At 41.4% G+C, this 23,266-nt stretch overlaps 1 protein-coding gene across 7 annotated transcripts in view; it reads left to right on the plus strand.

Moving 5' to 3' along the window:
- TMCC3 (transmembrane and coiled-coil domain family 3) overlaps nucleotides 1-23,266 on the plus strand; it is a 279,678-nt gene that overhangs the window by 231,331 nt on the left and 25,081 nt on the right. The window contains exon 1 of one of the 7 annotated variants that reach the window (XM_061204245.1): nucleotides 9,398-9,466. The exons of 5 other annotated variants lie outside the window; for them this stretch is intronic. The gene's annotated coding sequence lies outside the window, so the exon portion shown is untranslated. Of the gene's footprint in view, nucleotides 1-9,397; nucleotides 9,506-23,266 lie in introns of those variants that run through there. One more of the 7 variants, XM_061204246.1, reaches the window with a different exon arrangement.

Consider the following 23,266-nt stretch of genomic DNA (forward strand, 5'->3'; position numbering starts at 1 on the left):
AAAGTAACTTGTCCAAGGTCAGGTGGTCTTGTCAGTTGGGTTATTTTTTATTTAATAGGACAACCAAAAACCAAAAAGGAGTTGTGTTGGTTTTTCCTTTTTAAAAAAAATAACAGCTTTATTGAGATATAATTCGTATACCATACAATTGACCCATTTTAAAGTGTACAAGTGAATGATTTTTGTATACTCACAGAGTTGTGAAATCACCATCACAATCAAATTTAGAACATTTTCATCATCCCAAAAAGAAACTCCATATCCATTAGCAGTCATTCTCCATTTCCTCCCTCCCCAAACTCCCCAAGCCAAGGCAACCACTAATTTACTTTTTGTCTCTATGGATTTGCCTGTTTTGGACATTTTTTGTAAATGGAATCAGATATAATGTGGTCTTTGTGTCTGGCTTCTTTCAATCAGGATAATGTCAAGGTTCTTCCATGATGTAGCATGTGTCAGTACTTCATATCTTTTTATTGCCAAATAATATTTCATCGCATGGATGTATCACATTTTATTTATCCAGTTGATGGACATTTGGGTTGTTCCCATTTTTTGGCTGTTGTGATTAATGCTGCTATACACATGTGTACAAGTTTTTGTGTAGGCATATGTTTTCATTCCTCTTGGGAACATACCTAAGAGTAGAATTGCTGGGTTATATGCTAATTCTATATTTAACCTTTTGAGGAACTGCTAGAGTGTTTTCCACAGCAGCTGCACCATTTTTTGTTCCTACCAGCAGTTTATGAGGGTTCTGGTTTCTCCCTATCTCCGCTAACACTTGTTATTATATATCTTTTGATTGTGGTCGTCCTAGTGGTTGTGAAGTGGTATCTCATTATGGTTTTGTGTTGGTTTTTGAAATTTCTTTTAATGAAAGTAGTTGTATTCATTATATGAGGAGATAGATAAAATACCTTTAGCTGAAAGGCTGGTATGATTAATAATAAAACTTTGAAATTAACTTCCGTGCTTTACCACATTCCTTCTTACTAGTCATTTCTCGAAACTGTGTATCCAAAACCAGGGTTGGATAGAATAATTGTCGTTGAGTTTTCATGGCTTGGCTTTTACTTTGTTGCTGAAATTGCACAAGAACAAGTACCTAGAGCTTCCTGGTCCTCCCCATGCCACAGAGTCCAGGGTTGGAAGGCCTTGTCAGCAGCCAGCCTTTTGAGGGATGTAGTAGGTTTCTGGCCCATGTCAACTTAGATAAGTGACCAGGGCATTTACTCATGATTCTCCCAAGGGTTAGCTGCTGCTGTGCAGATGTGGTGGTCATTATAAGTGGGGACAGCCAGAACTGGCCCCTTGCTCCAGTAAAGAGAGACTCCATGCCCTCTTCACAGACAAGCTTTATAGGCTGCAGATTTTATTGTAAAGAACAAGAAACGTAACAAAATGCAAAACACCTGTGAGGCCAGAAATAAATGTTGGGTGAACAAATGATTGGCTTTGGGCTCCAGACAACATTCTAATATGGCAGCTTGGAGCAAGCTGTTTAAGCTCTCTGAGCCTTGGTCCCTTAGCTGCAAAACAGAGACAGGGAAATGCCTGTGTTGCTGGGTTCTCGGGATGACCTAAAAGTGCACAGCTCATGGTAGGCACTCAACAAATGTTAATTCTCTTTCCTTAAGTAGCTCTGCTATTAGTCCCAGGTATTTTTTTCCTACAGGTTTCGTCCAGCTCCAGGTACAACAGAACACAGGGTTGGTTGTACTGTTTAGCTTATCTCTTCTTTACAGAGAAATCATGAGCTCTTGGCAAAAATTAAGTATTGGCGGAAATGAATATTGCAATTTGGTAGCTGCTGATTGACACGTGTTTGCTAAACAGCTACTCAAATTTCAGGAAGCTTGCCTGGAAGGGAAAAAAAAGGAAGAAATCCTAAGAATATTTTCATCCTCTTTGCCAGGTACTTATTTATAAAACCATCTTCTTGGGAATGTCCCAGCTGACAAATTTTTATGAAACATTGTTTAGCTTTGGCTCAGGAGTTCAAGTTAACCTGCATGAAATAAAAGGGTTGGGTCCTTTTTGGAGCTCTTTGCCTTAGAAATTTTTTTTTTTTTTTTTAAAGAAAGGGCTGTTCTTTTGGTCACTAGATCTTTTTTTAGACCTTCGGGGAAGTCATAGTAACAGGCTCCATGTCTGATTGGGTTCCATGGCAACAAAGGGTTGTGACTTTATTAGGGGAGAATGGAGCATGCCAAGAAAGATAAAAATCAGAGTATGGAAAATGTCTGACCAGATGAATGTGTTTTTTGGATCCTGTGCCCTGGAACAGAAAGGTTGCCCAAACTGGCATCAGTCTCCATTACAAATTTGAATCTCACTGGGTTATCATTAGGTCAGAGGGGTCAGTGCTTATTTCCAAAAGATCTGTCTGCATCTTTGCTTTTTATTCACTCATTCATCCTTTTCTGTATCTTGGTTTTTTTTTTGAATCAAAACAGCAATGTTGTAAGAACCTAACTGGAGATAATTCTGACTTAAAAGGTAGAAAAGAAATTTAGCACATTCTTTGTGGAACTGATTACAGCTGTAAATTGTGAGAACGTGTGGGAGGACCAATGAGAGGCAATTATAACTTGATTGAACCCTCCCTGAATTAAAGCTTGCTGTGTGCTTTCCAAGCTGGGGGTTTAGTTTCCCATCAGTGTTTCTTGTTGATGGGTTTAGAGATACTGGTTTCAGGGCAAGGTTGTGGAATCTCTGTAGGAGCTGTCTTCTTCTCTCTCCCAACAGCAAGGTGCAGGCTGTTGCTATAAATGAAAGTGTGATTATTAGACTTCTTTTGCTAAAGTTTCTAATATTTGACCAAGAAATAGTGAGATCGGAGGACTTTGAATCTTCCTCACCTGCTTATAAATGTGTGGGACTGTATTTCCTTTTCTATCAGATGTGCTGTTTTATGTGTCCCCTCATCCTGATACTGAAAGTGAAAGAACCCCGAGCGGCAGGTAGCTAGATGTTGGACAGCCTTATAGCGATAGTTATTCTTTAAACCAGTGGCATGTAATGACACACCCTCTGCCTTCAGACTTCATTAGTCACTTACTTGGGGCCTCATCATGGTGAATCAGAAATTTCATAGATACTCATGATAAACATAATAATAAGTAATATTGGTATAAGAGGCAAGAAATAGCTCACCAGGTTTCGGGTGTCCCAGCTATCATTAATCAGCTGGTAAGTCCTTGGGAAACTTATTTAACAACTTGAGCCTTGACTTCCTTATCTTAAAATGAGTTTGACCTGAATTGGTGATTCCCAGAATTCCCTGTTTATGAGAACAACCTGGGTCACTCGTTTAACATCTAGAACCTCTATTAGAGATTTTGATTCACTAGGTCTGGGGTGGGGCAAGGATAGCAGGGGCCCCAGGTGATCTTACAGTCGGATGTTCAGGAAATACCAGACGAGCTCGGTGGTTGTCAGACTTTATTTGGACATGAGAATGGGGTGGGGGTGGGAGGGAGAAGGGAGGATGTGTGATCAGGTGATCGCTATTTGGACATGAGAATGGGGTGGGAGTGGGAGGGAGAAAGGAGGATGTGTGATCAGGTGATCACAGCCACGATCTGAGAAACATCAGTCTACACTACGTGAGGTCCCTTCCAGCCCCAAAGGTGGCTTTTCTACATGTCCCCCCCATACCCCACCTCAGATAAGCCAGAAGCTTTGATGGGAGGGCCTGGTGGGTTCTGCTTACAGCCAGCGCTGGCTCCAAACTCCATATCAGTGTTCGAAAAAAATTATTTGTTTTAAAATCTTGGAGTGATGCAATAGTGAACACCTTTGTTTATAGAATTTTCTACTCTATAGTGTGTAGTTTTGTTTGGATAAGACACAGTGTTTGCTAAGCATGGTTACTTCTGGTGTGCATGAGGTAGGACCAGCAATGTAGAAATTACCTGGAGAGCTGGTTAAAAAATATAGGAATTGGACTCCCAGACCCAAAGATTCAGTAAATCCTATATGGAGCTTGAGCATCAGTCTTTTTTTTTTTTTTTTTTTTTTAAGTTGAAGGGTTTTTTTCTTTTTCTTTCCAAGGTTTTGACAAAAGTTGTGGGCTCCTCCCAATCTCACCCCAATTTCCACAGTAAAACTAAGTTTAAGTGTCAGCACAGATGTTTAGCACAAGGGTGATGGTTAAATTGAGCCACTTAGATTATGGAAGAGTCTATAACACATACGGCAGGTACTTTAGAGAAAAGAAGCCTGGTCTTCTGAGAGGCTAAGACAAGGGTTCCTAAAGTGTAATGATGAGATCATTACCTGCTGGAGCAAACACATTTTAATGTATATCCGCTCTATAGAGTTTCTATTTGTTCCTCGTTCTATTTCCTTTTTAACGAAGATTGAATGACATTGTTAAATGAAGTGTCTTGTAGATCATCCACGTAAGTCCAAATTATGAAGGTTCACTTTGTTTTCCTATTAACTAGCTACACTTAAAAAGTGCAAGTTCTGGGGCTTCCCTGGTGGCGCAGTGGTTGAGAATCTGCCTGCTAATGCAGGGGACACGGGTTCGAGCCCTGGTCTGGGAAGATCCCACATGCCACGGAGCAACTGGGCCCGTGAGCCACACCTACTGAGCCTGCGCGTCTGGAGCCTGTGCTCCGCAACAAGAGAGGCCACGATAGTGAGAGGCCCGCGCACCGCGATGAAGAGTAGCCCCCGCTTGCCGCAACTAGAGAAAGCCCTCACACAGAAACGAAGACCCAACATAGCCAAAAATAAATAAATTAATTAATTAATTTAAAAAAAAAAAAAAAAAGTGCAAGTTCATAGGAAAAAAATCCCATAGTACTAAAGGGCACATGGTAGAAAATGCAGTCTCTCTTTCCAACTTCTCATCCTTATCCCCAGAGATAAGTGCTGTTAAGTTTCTTATGTATCTTTACAGAAATGGTCTCTCAAACAACGTTCTCACAAAATATCATTTATTTAACGAGTCTCCTACTGATAATACAATTTAAGTTCCTTCTAGAGTGCTTTTTTTCCATGTTTGTTTTGCCTTGTAATACTGTACTGAGTATTTTTGTGCATCTTTTTTTCTGTAACCGTATATGGATAAATTTCTAAAAGCAAAATTGTTGGGTTAAAGGGCATGTGTCTTTTAAATAGGGATAGATGGGAACAAGATGTCCTTCCAAGGGGTTGTACCAGTTTACCGGGGAAATCTTTTATTTTCAGAAGGCTTTCCTGCCCCAGTTGGTTCTGATGCGACAGATAAGCAGCTAACTCTCCTTGTTTACTCAAAACCTGTGTCACCAGGGCCTCTGGTTGAAGGAATTAAATGAGATATTTCTTGAGAAAGAGAATAATTAAAAAGGTGTCTCAGGTTTTCAGAGGGAGAAGAAAATAGAGAATGGCTTGGCAAAGCAAGTAACTAACCCTCAGTTTGCCAGGAGAGGGCTTTGGATCACACGAGGTCACAGAACCTGAACTGGGTTGGGCAGCAAGTCAGGCAGCCCTGCAGCAGAATGTGATAATGAGAAAATCATGCTCTAGATTATGGTGAACAGTTTTCCGGATCTGACCTGCTCCTTTAGTAGATGCCGTAGGGCAGTTTTGGGTGAAGCATTGTAATGAATGAGATGCTCTTCATTTTAAACACCTCTATTGTGAGTCATGGTGTAGTAGTTAGGTGTGTGTAATGTGTGTTTCAAAGTAATGTTTAAATGGAAAGAATTACATCTCAGTAGTCTGTCAGTCAAATGTGTGTGCATCTCCTTAATGCAGGTCAGGAGCCAGGTGGCATGGGGATTGTGCTGGTTTAGTGGCAGTTGCCATACAGCCTGGCTCTGTCTCTCTGCCTTCATTTTGCCTCCTAGTGACAGCAAGATAGGAGAGGATCTTATAGACACACAGAAAATTAGTTGAGTCTATTCAAGTCTGGGAAGTTCAAGTCCATTCAAGGCAGGGAAGAGTTGGGGGGTATCTCGGAGGGGGTCGGTATGTCAGTGAGGAGTTAAAATCTTAGATATTGGCTAAAGAGGCATGGCCAGCTGTGTTGTGTGAGTTTAAAGGGAGCCATCCAGAGTCCAGACAATCTGAGAGCAGCAAGAACCTCGGATTAGGGCTGGGCATGTTGGGGAGAGGGATACACATTCTTCCTCAGCGCGTAGGGACCCAAGTGCCCTCTAAAATTGGTCATGCTTGAGCCGTACCACCTGTGGCCGAGTTGAAGGCAGCTGGGAATTAAACAAGTCCCAAAGACCATAGCTGTGAATTGGATCATTCTCTATCTTGAATCAGAATAATTAAATGAGCCAAACAACTAGAGAGCTTTGAGACAATCGTAAAACAAATTTATATTGGAAACCTGTGTGAATATTTTGGAGATATTTATGACTAGACACAGAACATGAAGTAGGTATGCTAAACTAGGCTGTCGATGAAAGAATGAAAATATATGAAGCTACCAGGGAAGGATCAGGAAGGAAGGAAGAGGTGATCGTGAATGTGTTTTAGTCAAGTAAGTTGGAGATGAAATAAAATATCCAGTGACCAAGATGTTTTCAGACTAGGGAGGCAGCCATAAAAATGGGAAAGACAAATTAGAGCCTAAATTTGAAGGCAAAACCAGGAGAAAAATGAACAAGCTTGGCTATGTGGAGTTGAATTCTGTATGCCTTAGTGGTCAGTATGATTTTTAAATCTTATTGTAGTTTTTTTTTGTTAATATTTATTTAGGCTGCTCTGGGTCTTAGTTGCGGTACGCAGGATCTTCATTGCGGCCCGTGGGATCCTTAGTTGCGGCATGCACGCGGGATCTAGTTCCCTGACCAGGGATCAAACCCGGGTCCCCTGCATTGGGAGCACAGAGTTTTACCCACTGGACCACCAGGGAAGTCCCTTATTGTAGTTTTTTTTTTTTTTTAATTTGGCTGTGTTGGGTCTTAGTTGTGGCACATGGGATCTTTGTTGCGGCACACGGGCTCTTCGTTGTGGTGCACAGGCTTCTCTCTAGTTGTAGCACACGGGCTCAGTAGTTGCAGCACGCAGGCTTAGTTGCCCTGCGGCATGTGGGATCTTAGTTCCCTGACCAGAGATCGAACCTGAGTCCCCTGCATTGGAAGGCAGATTCTCAACCACTGGACCAGCAGGGAAGTCCCCCTTATTGTAGTTTTTAAATGTCCATTTAAGAGTTATAAATAGAAAAAGCAAAATGAGCCTAACAAAGAAAGTATATATTTCTTATATACAGAGTATACTGTTGATTTAAAATTTGGTTTAAGGCAAGAGCCATTTGCTAGAATTCATTATTTAAAATTTAATTTAAGACCTTTACTTGAACTGAGCCAGAGGATAGAGGCTGTGTAAATACTAACTTCAGTAGACACTCTTCCTCTTAAATATTACGGTATAGTTTTACGCAAAGAGTAAAGTTCTGTTACTTTGACGGGGCTTTATTAGACCGACAAAATTTTCTTTCTTTTGCAAACCCCCATTGCCCTTTTCTCCCCCCATCACACCCCCAACACAGAATTAAATCAGTACCGTATAAACCACATAACCATTTTGAGATCTTTGTATTAGTTATTTAATGTCAAGGGCAAGAAACCCTGTCTCCTAGACTCATTCTGGCCTGAGTTTTTCATATGACTTATGGCAGTTCAAATATTTGAGACTCTCTTCATGCAAGGAAGGTCAAAAGGGATTCAAAGATGAGTGACTGACAGCAAGACAACTTGTAATCTGTTGCAGAGGTTAGTACTCAAATTATTATAATAAAAAGCGGTATATGATCACGAAAGAGCAAGAGAAAAATATTTAATATTTGTGTCTCGCCTGACATAAGGTTCTTTACTGATCTTATTACATTCCAGGAGGAATTTCCTCATATGAGACTACAGTCTCAAAAAGGTTAATTTACTTGCCGGAGGTCATACGGCTGCTAAGTGGCAGAGTGGGGATTTGATCAGGTCTGCCTGACCCGAAAGCCCAAGTACTTCCTCTCGGTGAGCTGCCCCAAGGCACTGTCACTGATGGGCTCCAATTCTCTTTCTTAAGCCCCGGTCTCTCTGAGTGCCCCTCTGGACACCTGTGCTTAAATGTCCCACAGGAGCCTCGAATTCATTATGTCTGATGCTGACTCCTCCGCTACCCCAAATCTCTTCCCCCTCCTGCCTCTCCTCAGTTGCCTACCTTGTGCTTGATCTTTTGGCCACCAGAAGGGATGAAGCAAGTGGGGTTTTCCGTGACTCTGCCGTTCACCCCCCCATCCGATTGGTATCACGTCCTTTTGATGCTGCCTCCTTTGTCTACCTCAGACGCTGTTCTCTCCTTTCCCAGGACCACCCTGCATCCAGCCGTCACCAGCTCTTGCCTTAGATTACTGCAGCAGGCTCCAGTCTGCTCCACTGAGATGCATCTTCTCTCCTGCTTTTTCAGAAGGACTTGTCTGAAACAGGGATCTGATTATCCTAATCCCTTTAGCGGCTGCCACCTGTCCTATCAGATGAAATCTAAACACCTTGGTGTGATGTAACTGGAGCCCTCAAAATCTCATCCCTGTCTGCTGACCCAGTTCTTCTCCTGCCTTCTTTGCCATGCCCAGTACCCTTCACATCGTCACCTGCTGTCTGGCTGAATGAATCAGAGTGCACTACCTGAAGTACCTTCTGACTGACAAGTCTCTTTCTTCCTGCCTTGCACCAGCCTTGTTTCCTCTCCTGCCCTCCTCCTCCTCCTCCTCCTCCTCCGCGCCCCCCACCTTGGCTACCCCTCCCAAGTGCTGCCTTCTAGCACCGTGTACACCTCCTAGGGCACTCATCAGCGACTGTCATTGTTTCCCTTGCCACTAGCCTGGGGGTGGGGTGCCCCTTTGCAACTCCAGCACGCCTCGCTGCGTCTGATACTCGAAGGCACCAGCGAGCGTGTGTCTCATGAATGAAACAACAGGAAAGAGTCTCCTGACCCCACTCACTGCCCTTCCCTACGCGCTTGGACCACTTACCGCTCGCCCTGCCTTCATCCATGTTGGGGTTTCCTGTGCTCGGTTCACTGCTTTGCATTGGCTCTGCCCAACAGGAGTTTGTTGAATTGAGCCTGTTTCCTAGTCGGTAAATCAGGAGTGCCAGGCTGGACATCCTCTAAGGTCCTCTCCCACCCCCAGAGTTGTGTGATAACAGGACTTTGTTCTAGTCTGCCTCTCTCCAAATATACAGAATGTATATCTTTTCTTCTGGCAGTACCAAGAGCCCGTTTGTCAGCAGTGGGTTGAATACAGTGTATTATTGCGGGCAGTAGCATTGGTTACAGCGCAGGGCGTGGAGTTTCTCGGAGACAAACACGGGAATACCCAGAGATACGTGAGCAGTATCTCCAAAGTTCAGGGTGAGTCATGGTAGGAGCTGTTTGACTATCCAGCCTGCCTGCCTTACAGGCTCAGATGCCTCTCAGGCAGGGTGGGGAGCCAGCTGCTCGCTGATTTGTGGTGTGGCGTTTGGTAAGTCTCCTCCCCGCTCTGCGGTTTCAACCAGGCTGTGTAAGTATGTATCGTAGAGCTGTGTAGTAATTCGTATCCTATGAGATGCTTGAAAGAGATACAAGTTATTTGGGGGCTTTTAATAGCTGTCTTTATGCTTGGCCAAGTCCTTCCGTAATTTCTCACTGGATTTCTAGATACTTAAACTGCTGAAACTCCTAATGAGCCACCAAAATCCTTATCGTTTGGTCCTTTAAAAATGTAAATTCAATGAGTGTGATTTAAGAGGTGAACAGATATCTGACTGAGTAGGAGGGTGCCGGCTACTGGCTGGAAAAGAGCCAGTTCTCCTCTTACTTCCCTGTCGTTTTGAAAGTGATCCTGGGTCTGACCAGACTGAGTTGGAATCTAACTTTGTACTTTAACATCCGGTCTGTTGAGAAGCGGGCATCCCTCCTTGAAACTTCAGACTCCACAGAACTGACTGCGAGACATCGTGTGGTGTGGTGGCTGTGGTTGGGAGAGGGAGCGGCAGAGGGGAAGCGTCGTGATCTGAAGAATCAGGGCTCCTCCGGCCGGCTGTCCTCGGCCACCCCGTGGTGGTGGATGCAGCGCCCGCTGTGGGGCAGGGAAGGTTCCATATCACCTGAACTCTGCCTATAAGAGCTGCTTGATCTCATGGGAAATCCGTATTCAATTTGTGGTTGTGTGTGTGTGCATCTGTGTCAGGGAAGACTTTGGGATATAAATAAAATAAAAATAAATAGTCTTTCATTTCCTAGACATTAAAATATTTTGAACACTTACTAATTCAGGTCATTTTTCTCCCAATTAGTTCTGTATCAGATGTTTACCCTGGAATGTCACAAAGGTGGGCTTGTTGTTGGTAATGATCCCCAACCTTTAGAAACAAAAACAGCTTGGGGGGGGCGATGAGGGGTATGGAGAGTTGGAGGAGTTTGCTGCTTATTGTGTGATCCTTTGAATTGTGGAGATTAAATTTCTGTTGTTAAAAAAAATTGGGGGGCTAGTTGAAAAAATAATTGGAGGGCTAGTTGTTCTGACAGCAGAGCATCTTAATAGCCTCATAGCATTGTGAGCGCAGTGATTGACAGAGATTGACGTGCACGGTTTCAGTTGGAATGAAAGGGAGAAATTGCCACCCAAACTGCTAGAGCACAGCTTGTGAAACAACTATAGCTGCCGTCTGTGCAAGGCTGTTCAAAAGGGTGGCAGGAATGGGTCTCTTCTTGCCAGCCGCCGGTTGACGGGCTCTTCTGGAGAAGCCCTTGCAACGCTGGCCAGCCGCTCCCCCCAGGCTCTTCCTCCTCTCTGTTCCCCTCTTCCAGCCACTGAAGAGCACAGTCAGTTACCTAAAGTACAAACATGGGTAGTTTGCAGGCTGCCTGGCGGTTACTTTGTAGCCTGGGGGGAATTTAGGGCTCTCTCCTGACTACATCCTTCACATTCCAGGGTGTGAGCCACTGAGGATAATGACCCAGGGAGACTAAGTCAGGACCTATTGCAGGAGGTGGCCTGAGGGCCTTTGAATCCAGGTCACAATTTTAAGTAGGGCCTCAAATTTAGATTTTAACATTATTACCCAAAGAGTTAAGTATAGGCCCAGAGATAAAAGCAATGGGATTAAAAGAGGATGTTATTTATCATATAACTTAAACGTACACACACACACACACACACACACGCACGCACACTCAGTTTATTTTACTGTGTAATTTATTCCATAGTTTTTATTTTTAAATGTTTTTAAATTGTAAAATATTATATATAGAAGATATTCCATTTTAAAAAGTAACATGAAACACCGCTGCACCTAAAACCCAGGGCAGGAAATCAGACTTGACCCTCTGACCTTTTCCCTGATTCATATCCCGCTGTCACAAGCCTCCTCACCCAGGAGGTGATGCTGTCCCAAGGTTTGTGTTAACCGTCCCCTTGCTTTTTCTCTATCGTTTACTACCTGTGTGTTTATACCTAAACAAGAGTTTGCCTGCATTTGAACTTTGTAAAGTGGAGTTCACACTGCATGTGTTCTTCTTTGACTTGCTGCTTTTAAAATTTATCCACTTTAAGTCTTGAAGCTATGGTTCATTTCATTCCAATGTACAAATGCACACAAGGTACGTGTATCCATTCTATTGCCTGTAGACCTTTGGGTTATTTTGGGTGGTCGTTACTGTTGTTGTTTTCTGTTGTGGACATTGCTGCTATGAATATTTTTAATGCACTGTCCTAACGTGGGCACTTGTTCTTAGGAATGGAATTTCTGGGTCTCTAGAGCTTGTGTATATTCAAATGCCAAACAGTTTTTAATGTTTTAAGAATTCAGTAAATGTAAACATTTCAAATATATCTTGGAATCCAGTTCCATTGCTTCATTTAAAAATAAATTCTAGGACCATCAAAAAAATTTTTAATGGAAGTAGTCTTGCCTTGATTTGGATCCTGAGCAACTTCAACCTTAAGGAGATAGCTTTAATGCTTTTTGTAGTTGTTACAGAAACCATTTTTTTAAATTAATTAATTAATTTATTTATTTTTGGGTGTGTTGGGTCTTCGTTTCTGTGCGAGGGCTTCCTCTAGTTGCGGCGAGCGGGGGCCAGTCTTCATCGCGGTGCGCGGGCCTCTCACTATCGCGGCCTCTCTTGTTGCGGAGCACAGGCTCCAGACGCGCAGGCTCAGTAGTTGTGGCTCACGGGCCTAGTTGCTCCGCGGCATGTGGGATCTTCCCGGACCAGGGCTCGAACCTGTGTCCCCTGCATTAGCAGGTGAATTCTCAACCACTGCGCCACCAGGGAAGCCCCAGAAACCATTTTTGAAGGGCAAAAATCAACCTTTAGAACCTGAGAATCACAAATAAAACAATCTAGCCCTCCAGAGTCACATGAGCCACATGTAAACTGTCACTCGATGGACCCTGTGAGTCTCTTCAGCTACCACAGATGAGTGAATATGTAGAGTTGGCTCTCCAACCCTGTGAATGCAAAACCGTTTAACATACGGGACTTGGGCATCATGGGGGGGGGGCCCCTGGAACCATTCCTTACGATGCCAAGGGACAACCGTATATGCCTGTCACACCCTGGTGTCATCCGCATCTGTGGTGTTCTCAGTGAAGACCCTGTATGGGAAAAATCATTGCCCACATGGAATAGATTCGAAGCTGTGAGCATTAGGAAACTGAGTTCTCAATAGAAATGTTTCAGTAGGATTTGTCCCTTGAAGAGATGGTATTTTGGTTACATCATATAAAAGTGATGTAACATTAGTATACATTATTTTTTATGGGATTTTTATTTGAAAACGTCTAATTATGACTTGGTAATTCCAGCTTAGTTCCACAACCTTTTTTAAAGAACTACCTTTTGAGACGTGGTCTTACTTCCTTGGGAAATTGGATTTAAAAGCCCTCTTTTCAGTAGGGAGTAAAAGTAATTACATAAACTAAAGTTAGTTTGAGTTACAAAAATGCTTACTATCCTGAATATTGAGGCCAGTTATTTTGCTATTATTATTAAAATCACAGGTCCTAAGAGGAAACAAAGAAGTATGTTAAGTGAGCTAATGAAATTTTGTAGGTATTTGCTTTGAGGTTGCAGACTCAACCTCAAAGTAGGTTTAAAAAAAATATGACAATACAAGGTGGGAAAAAACCAAACTATACCAAAAAGAAAATATAAAACAAAAAGTATCTCTGGTCCCAGATTCCCAATCCTATTCCCCAGAGGTAATTACCATCCACAATTCCTAAGACATCCTTCTAGAAATTTCTCTACAAATAGAGTACACTTGTATCACATTTATATAAACCCCACCACTGCCCCTCTTTTAAAGCACAAATGAGTGTGTACTATAGATATATAGCTCTGTATCTTTCTTGCTTAACAATTTAGTTTGGGCAGCTTCCCGTAGTAGCCAGTTGAGATCCACCTCTATTTTAGCGTCTGCATTGTTTTCCATTGTAATAGTTTTTTAAGTGGCTCTCCATTAATGGATGTCTAAGCTGATTCCAGAATTAGAAACGTAATGGTGGTGGTAGTGGTGATGGTGGTGATAAAGGCAGACTGTCCTGTTAGAAGAAGCAAAGAAGAATAGGAGAAGGAGGCAAAAACATAAATATTTTCATCTTCATTTATGTTCTTTAAATCTCTCAAATTTTTTTTTTAACCTGTGTTTTTTTTTTTTAAATATTTTATTTATTTATTTATTTTTGGCTGTGTTGGGTCTTCGTTTCTGTGCGAGGGCTTTCTCTAGTTGTGGCAAGCGGGGGCCACTCTTCATCGCGGTGCGCAGGCCTCTCACTATCGCGGCCTCTCTTGTTGCGGAGCACAGGCTCCAGACGCGCAGGCTCAGTAGTTGTGGCTCACGGGCCTAGTTGCTCCGCGGCATGTGGGATCTTCCCAGACCAGGGCTCGAACCCGTGTCCCCTGCATTGGCAGGCAGACTCTCAACCACTGCGCCACCAGGGAAGCCCTGTTTTAATGTGTTTGGAGACCCGTATGGAAGCTGAAGAGAACAAGTTTTTTTTCTGCTTGCCTTTCCTTCTTTGTGATGGTCATAGTGCTGGAAGAGATTGTGATATTTAAGGATATGAGGGAAAGGAATGTGTTTACAATTTGTTGGCTAAAGAGCTGGGAGATTCCAGTTCTCTTCTCTCCTACTTCTAGTGCAAACAGCACCCTATTTTAACAGGAGTATTTCTTATAACCTGATTAGCAAACCTTTCTTAAGATAATTAATCTCTTTGGACCGTGGAGGACTTTCATTACACAGAGCTTATCATTGCATTAATATTTCTCTAAAGGTGTTGGTTGCCTATCCAAACACCATTTTCCTTCCCTTTCTGCCTGGCTGGCAGAGCCAGTACAGTAGAGGCTGAAAATGTTAGATACTGCTTCCACAGCCTCCCTTGCAGCTAGCGCATGGACATATGACTCAGGCCCGGCCAGAGGGACCTAAGGAGAAATCTGCTGAGGAGTTTCTGGAAAATATTTTCCTTCCTAACAAAATATGAAAGAAGAGCAGTATTCTCATATATAGCCAGAAATTGTCTACATGTGATTCTTAAAACTGCAGTAGCTCACTTGCCTCCATGAGAGAACTTGCAAATGCCCTGAAGATAGTATAATGAAGAATTGGAAAGAGCTTGGATCTTTGACAACATTATTTTTAATTAATTTATTTTAATTTATTTATTTTTGGCTGCGTTGGGTCTTCATTGCTGCACGTGGGCTTTCTCTAGTTGCCGTGCGAGGGCTTTCTCTAGTTGCGGCGAGCGGGGGCTACTCTTTGTTGCGGTGCGCGGGCTTCTCATTGCGGTGCCTTCTCTTGTTGTGGAGCATGGACTCTAGGCGCACGGGCTTCAGTAGTTGTGGCCCACAGGCGCAGTAGTTGTGGCTCTCAAGCTGTAGAGTGCAGGCTCAGTAGTTGTGGTGCACAAAATTAGTTGCTCCACAGCATGTGGGATCTTCCCGGTCCAGGGCTCCAACCCGTACCCCCTGCACTGGCAGGTGGATTCTCAACCACTGCGCCACCAGGGAAGCCCCCTGATAACATTTTTAAGCCACCAAATCAGCCCTGTCCGCTGATCTTAGTTTGTGACATCATAAGTGCCCTTATTATTGAACGTCTTTTATCCAGTTACTGAAATTATCCTACCTGATGTGGAATTTTATCCATAGGAAATGTTATCAAAGTAGAGAACTCAGTTATAAGACAGTTGAGTGCCTACTGTGTTCAAGAGGCAATGTGAGGCTGTGGGACTGCAAACAAGGGGGAAAAGGAATAAGGCAACTAATAATACGAGGCAGTAATGAATTTAGTGCAAGCAGAGGGGCTCAGTAAGAGCAGCAGGGGTTCAGAGTAAGCACTGTTTACTAGATTGGAGGTGATAAGAAACACTTCTGTGTGGAAGAGGTTAAATTGAGTCAGACTCTGAAGGAACCCCAAGGTTTTGGTAAGTAAAGAGTTGGGGATGGTATTCCAGGAAGCCTGAAGTTTTAGAAAGAACATAGGCTATGGAATCAGACCTGAGCTTGAGCTTAGGCTCATCACTCACTAGTTTGTGAACTTGTCAAAGTCTTTGATTTCTTTGATACTCATCATGATAGACTAAACATAACTTGTAGGATTGGGGTGGGGATTAGAGACAAAATATGTCAAACATCTGTCATGCTGACGGGTATGTGGCAGGCACCAGGTAGATGGTGGAGGTGGAAGGGGTGGCTGGACTGCATGTTGGGGGGTGCGCATGAACAAAGGTAAGGTGAGTTAGTAGAAGTGATCTGGGCATGTTGTTCTTGATCTGGTCAGAGATCACTGGATCAGGTCATTTGGTCTAGGTAAGAAGGTGTGTGTACAAAATCTGGAGAGAGACAGGATTGGGTCAAGACATGGAAGACCTTGACTTTTCAACTAATGGAATTTGGACCTCGTCCTATAGACGACTGCGGTGACCATTGACGGGAGGGCAGCCTGGAGACAGTGAGATGAGTTAAGAGATGGTTACAGGAGTCCAGATGTGCAGTATAGAAGACCTGAACCGAGCAGGTATCAGATGTTGGAAAGAAAGGAAGGGTTAGGTGTTAGAACATCGAAAAAGAAAGAGAACTTAGTGATGTGTGAGGCAAGGGGGAGGAAAGACTTAGCAGTGAGCCTCAAAAACCTGAATGCCTGTCAGTTGTTCAGTGTGAAATTCAGAACTGACTTGGAACACTTTCAGATAATCATATCCTAGGTTGGGGCAAGAACATTTGGCAAGATTTATTGAAATTTTCGATGAAAGATGCTATATTAGTGGTAAATAAATGATAATGCCCAACTCTGCTTGTCATTTAATTCTTGCCTAATTATGTTTGTCACTTTCCCACTGTTTATATATAAAATTTGGTTTCTTTGAAGGATGTGATACTTAATAAAATAAACATACCCTTGCCTCTGATTAGATATGATTGAACACTTTGAGTCAGCCCTGTAGTATGAAGTATACGTTCAGTAATTGTTGACTGCGTGTTAATCTAGTATGAAAAGCAGTTGAGCAAAATTTTCTCTGACACAGGGATTATGGTCCTTACAGATAAATTTACAGTGGCCTTATTAATAAAACATCAGTCAAACATCTAAAGTAATGAATGACATCACAGGCATCATCAAGTATAGAAATCAAAGAAGTTTCAGTTATCAAATTCAGGGTAACGTCTTGTGCTGAATGAGGTTTCATAGTGTTCTCAGTTGGTGAATCTTGAACAGATGGTTCTCTAACATTTTGGAATGCTGAATAAGGTAGATGGACTGAGTCAAATTAATAAAGTGTACCACATGGAATATTAGTGTGTAGTTAGCAGCCCTTGGAGTCTTATTACTGCATCAGCTTTCCCAATGTAAGGCAAAAGAAAACCCCACCATTCATATATCTTAGGGAAGTAGGCACTCTTCCATTTGGGCACAAAGTTAATGTTTTCCAATGGTAATTCTGCACAAGGCAGTTCTGTAATAAGCTCAGAGCAGGTGTCCTGTCTGAGAGTTTTTGCAGTCTCGTTGGGAAGTTAGGGCACTAAGCCAGGTACAGGCCCATGATTTGTTTACAGTTCCCAGTAAAGAGAGAAAAAAAGCATCTGTCATTGAAGCTTTCCCAAACTACCTTCTATCCTTCACAGGCTTTTTTTTTTTTTTCCCTTTTACAAATCTAATTTGGATTTTTAAATATTTTTCCTACAGAATTTGAGTCATAATAGATATACAGTGTAGATTAGGTATACTGTGGTGCTTTCCTACAGTCAGAAGAATCTTGAGTTGTTTTCTGTAACTGTGGCTTACAGTGAGGAGAATATGATTTGCAACATGCATATGTTGAAGGATTTCTTTTTTCAATCTGTAAATAAAAGACAAAAAGAAGTGTATGCTTCAGGGGAGTTGTTTTATAATTCTTGCCTTTTCTTTCATCCTAGGTAAAAATTTTGCCCTTTGTCATCTATCAGACCCTTCTGATAAAAAGCACCAGGCACTGTGATAATTAGTTTAACATTTCAGATGAGTAGAGATGGAATAAATCATCAATCATGTATTTCTGAGACAAAATGTCTGATTTTCCATCATGTGATGGATACTGTTATTTCAGGTGAGAATTCAGCTGTCCTTAACTTCACATGATTTTTTTAATAGTAGATCTGGTGACCTGATCCCTGCATTCCAGACAGAGACCCACTTAGTGTTGCTGTGCAGTGCAGTGTGAGTGTACAGGCACATAATGATGAAGTCTTCCAAATTCATTAATAAATCCTTATGTGACTATGCACAGTACATGAACCAAGTCTGAAGTCCCTATATGTACAGTATAGTCATGGTTCTGTGTTTTTAAAATATTAATAAGAATCTAAGCAGTGTCTATATTTAAGGGGGGTTATGGGTGATTTTCCCCCTACTCATTTTGCTATTTCAACTTCTCTATTTCTCAATATTTTATTATTTTTTCTTTATTTTTAAATTTTTATTTATTTATTATTTATGGCTGTGTTGGGTCTTTGTTTCTGTGCGAGGGCTTTCTCCAGTTGCGGCAAGTGGGGGCCACTCTTCATCGCGGTGCGCGGGCCTCTCACTATCGCGGCCTCTCTTGTTGTGAAGCACAGGCTCCAGACGTGCAGGCTCAGTAATTGTGGCTCACGGGCCCAGCCGCTCCGCGGCATGTGAGATCTTCCCAGACCAGGGCTCGAACCCGTGTCCCCAGCATTAGCAGGCAGACTCTCAAACACTGCGCCACCAGGGAAGCCCTCAATATTTTATTTTTATGATTAAAAAAATTTCCCCTTGCCTGCATGATAAAGTGTCAAGTCTAGCATGGTTTACATAGAGCCTGCCACAGGCTGTCTGTATTCTTCAGAGTTTCATGCCTCCTCCCTTTAGAAATACTTGCCCTGTGCCTCTTTTTTGCCCCAGCCCTCGATCAAACCCTGACTTAGGATGACCCATTTAGCTCTAAATTCTAGACACCCGAAGAAACTTTTAGTTTCCTAAATATTCTACTGTTTGCCTCTGTGGATACAGCGTGTTCCTTGCTAGGCTCTCTTGGCTGATTTTTGAGCCTCCTCTTCTAAGGCCACGTCAAATATCATCTTCTTAGAAGGTGTCTCACTGAAGCCTTACTTATTTCCACTTCTTTGTTTCCTGTAGTCCATATTACATTTTTCTACAGTTGTATAGTTCTGTATGTCTCCCAGCCCAAGAACTCCTAGGCTAGAGTTTAGCATATTCATCTTTCTGACTCCAGTGCTTTTAGCATACTGCCTGGCTCACAAAAAATGCCCAGAAAAACATTTTTTAAGTGTCAGTTTTGTATCTTAGGGGGCCTGGCTTGGAACCTAAATTAATCAGTTCCTTTAACTGTCATAAAAACAATTTGGTCTAAGTCAGTGAGTAAGCCTTAGTTGTACTTTGTGTGCTTTTAGTTAAATTCAGCCTCTTTGAGAAACATTGGCTTTCTAAATAACTATTATTAAACGAACCAGGTCATTTTCAATCTGCGTCAACATGGTATTTAGGATTTTGCTGCCTTTTGCAGAATGTAAGATTAAATATTTTTGTGTCTAAATCTGATGTATTGAGTTACACCATAGATATTAGTGCCTTGCTAGAATACCATACAGATTTCTACTCTTTTTCTGTATTTTGTACATTTGCTCTTCTATATTCTGGTACTGAAAACAAATATTTATTAGAGTATCATGAAAATTTCCGAAACTTTAAATATGTTAAAGAGTTGACAAAACGCAATATGAATTGACACACCATTGAAATTAAAGTTCTTTTCCTGCTAGAATTGAACAATTCTGTATGTTAATCAACATGCATTTATTGAGTACTTATGTGTTATAGGTACTGTAAAGATAAAATAGTAGTTTCGACAGCTCCTGAATTTTCATTTTCTATGATTTTTTTGTATTTTATTTACTTTTTTTTTTAAACTATTTTGTGGAATAACTTGTAGTAACATGCATACATCTTAAATGTACAGTTGGATGATTTTTACCTGTGTTGCACCATGTATCTGTCCCCTGTGTCGGTGTTGTCCGCACCCAGCACTCCCTTGTGCCACCTTCTGGCAGATCATTCTCCCTTCCCCTGCTTCCCCACAAGTGTAACCAGTTCTGACCTCCCTATCCTTGGAATCATAGAGCATGTCCTTTTGGGTATGTAGTTTCTTTCATTAAGAATGACATTATTGAGATTCACTTATGTTGTGTGTTAATAATTGTTCATTCTTTTTACTTGCTGCATATTATTTTTAACTGCTTTTTGCTTCATTTTCATTTTGGTGAATAAGTTTCATTATACTGAAGTGTAAATATTCAATGTGTGTTAATTGCCATGTGCTGAGGGCTGCCAGCTTTACAGACCTAGTAGCGATAAAACTGTCGAGAAGAAGAGCTGCAAAGGCTTAGAGGTTGCAGAGTTCAGCCACTTCATTTTCTCAAATGAGGGACCTAAGACTGGAGGGTTATCTAGACCCCAGGTCCCGCGTGGATCTAGACCAGGTTTCTTCCTGAGGTCAAGATGCTGTGTCACAATTCAGACTTGGTCATATGGATGATCCCAGTTAACAGGAAAGCAGTCTTGGGAAGCTAGTAATTTAGAAATCAGTAATCAGCAAGACTTAATACGTTGGCCCATAAATGGTAAGAATTTCAGTTATCTGGAAATTTCTTTCATTCATCTATAATATTGTACTTCCCTCTTTGTGTCAGTTAAATTGAGATGTTACTGACTCTGTTTGTGGAACTTATTCTTTTATTAGAACCAGTGCTTAAAGGAGAAGGAAGGGGAACGTTTTAACCAGTGTGCATGTTTATTATGATGTTTTCAGTTTCAATGCATTGTCTTGAACTTTTGCCATTCCCAGATGTTGTTCTTTTAAAGCCTCAATGAAAACCACAAAGATGATTTTTAGGATGAGAAGTCTTAGGGTAAATTCTGATTCTGTGATCTCCCTAAGTAAAAAAGTAGTCCTTAATCTTATACCTTTCTGCTAAGGTAGTAGTGATTCATAGAAAGTTCCATAGAAAGGATATTAAAGAAGAGATTAGTGGACTCATAGCAATGGAAGATTAAATCCCTTACTGTAACATTCTTCAGAATATTAGAGCCTCCTTAAATATAATCAGTAAACATAGAAACAAGCGGCTTATCTTTTTTCTTAATTATAAAGCACTGTTTTTCAAACAATTGAAACCCATTAGTTGGTTATGAAATAGATTTAATGAATAGCAACTATCATTTTATATTTTTAGATGGAAAGGCAGAAGGAAGAGTACAGCAAATACCCATCTGTGTTACCCAGATTCAACAAACATTTTCACATTCGCTTTGTGTCTGCGTGTGTGTATGTTACATACAGACATCAGGGCATATCTTTTCTGATATGTATCTAAAAATAAGGACTTTTTCTATATAATAAAATTAACATGCCTAAGAAAATTAATTGTAATTTCCTAATACGCAGTTGTCTAAAAAATGAGCTAACCAACCGTGTTTTTTTAAAATACTGTTGCATGTATAAAGATAAGTGTTTCATAAAACTTGTGTTTCAGTTACGTATGTGTGTATACATGTGCACATATGTATGTATGTAGTGGTACATATGTATTTCTTACTATGGGTCTCATTCAGAATTGGGAATATACTGCTTTATAGCATAGGAAAGTTGGTTATAATAAGTATTTGCTACCCAGTGATACTGCTAGTTCTGTGCTGAGTATTGTGTGGTGTCTAAAAAATGAATACTTCTAGTAATCTAAAAAGCCAACAAGGAAGATAAAACAAGTAGGGACCCACTCAACAGTATAAATAAGAGCCAAAATGGATCAGGAAGGATAAGAAGTGACATGAGCCTCAAGAAAGAGATTTTGAAGGAATGGTAGGATTTGGATAAGACAGAGAGGCCTTGGAAATGTTGTGTCCAAAGGGAATGATGTAACTACTGAGGTTAAAAAAAAAAGTACAGAAATGTATTGTGTTCTACAGTGCTGGGATCTGTCTGGTGGAGGTTGGAAGAAAGGAGGAAGACACTGGAGAACTGGAATGGGAAAAATTACTCAGATTAAGTACCAACAGGAGGAAGAACCCAATTCCTTTATTAAAAAGAAGAACCGTACATCTTGAGCATTTTGTAACATGATGTAAGTGGAAGTTTAGAAGATGAGCGTAATGATTCGCTATGGACTAGATAGAAGAAGTAAAATGTTGAAAGCAATGAAACCCGATTAAACCATTGCCCTTTGTATATGTGAGGTAGGGAGTTGGGGGCTGGATTCAGGTAGATGGACCCGGAAATAGCAAGGAAGTGTCAATCTAGAGAGAAATTGCTAGACAAAGAAATAACAGAATTTGGTGGCAGCTTGAATAAGGGATGCAGGAGAGAGAACCTGGTAAAATTAGAGAATGAAGCCATTGATAGATAAGGTCATGGGATTAACTATAGCCTGATTGAAAAAAAATCTCACACTTTATGTATAAAGACAAGCTTCCATGACATAATACTCTCAAGAAATAATTTAGGAGGCTTTTTAGAGAAAGTAGCAAGTTATCATTAGATAAGCTTTTCTAATACAATTTCCCCTTGTTTTGCTTAAAGACTTAGAGATAGGAAATGTTAGACATCTGTCTTTAGGGTCTTAATTTAGAGTTCTGGTTTTACTGAAAATAGCAACATAGAAGACTAATGACACTTATTTAAAAATTAAGGACCAGATATTGAGATTTAAAATTTTAGTCATTAGAGGTACTGTCTCTTTTTAAAAGTTAGATTCAATCACTCGAATACTAGGTCGTCTGCTTTTGGGTTGGTGGGCATTTTTAAGAAGTATTAGCTTTGCTGTTGAGGTTCATTGAAACTTGATCCTTAAGGCACTTCCTGGCGTGAGTTTGAGATCCTGCTCGTCTTTTCTCCTCCCTCTCTGCGGCAAGATGCAGATGCACACACAAGCAGATTCCATGGGGTGGCAGTGCTCAGCTTCTACTGGAAGAGCTTAATCATGACAACAGCAGCACCATTGTTCTTGGCTCTGGACTTTTCTGAAGTTCCCACCTATTGGGGGTGTGTTGTGTTTCATAAACGATAGCTTACACTTACAGCACTTATTCTGTACAAGGCCCTGTTCCAAGCACTTCATAAATATTAATTCTTTCATCCTCACAGTCACCCTGTGAAGTTGACACCTGCCCCCACTTCACAGATGAGGAAACTGAGTCATAGAGTAAGTAACTACTTGACCAGGGTGATACAGTTAACATGGCAGAGCTGGGATTTGAACCTGCATAGTCTGGCTCTAAATCTGTGCTTTTAAACCACTAACTTAGGCTACCACTGTGCCACAGTTAAGCTCTGTTTAGGACACACGGCTTTGGAATCAGGGCTTTTCCTGTGAATCTGAGCTGGCTAGTTGCTGCACGTATTGTGAGTGGCCCTAGAACGCTGTTGCCTCTGTTTGGAAATACAGTCAACCCAAATACAGACTTGGATTCTAAGAAGGGTCATGGTATAGTGTTTATCTTAAAAATCACAATCCACAATTCAATTCATTTCTTTCAGTTTCCTTCCTCCCAGATTACAAAACAATAAGTTCCTAGAGGACTATTGTCTCTCTGAAACATGACTCTTTGGCGCTTGTGAACTGCTGTAGCTGTGGGAGAAGGAAGCCTCCTCTTATCTGCATCCTGGTAGCAGAGCCTCTAATGATTACAGTATCCACTGGAGCTGTAGCCAGAAGAGGGAGTTGATGTGTAAACTGGCATGTTCCCCTGGCATTGAGA

This window comes from Eubalaena glacialis, chromosome 11 (genome assembly GCF_028564815.1).
Source record: "Eubalaena glacialis isolate mEubGla1 chromosome 11, mEubGla1.1.hap2.+ XY, whole genome shotgun sequence".
NCBI classification, from domain to species: domain Eukaryota; kingdom Metazoa; phylum Chordata; class Mammalia; order Artiodactyla; family Balaenidae; genus Eubalaena; species Eubalaena glacialis.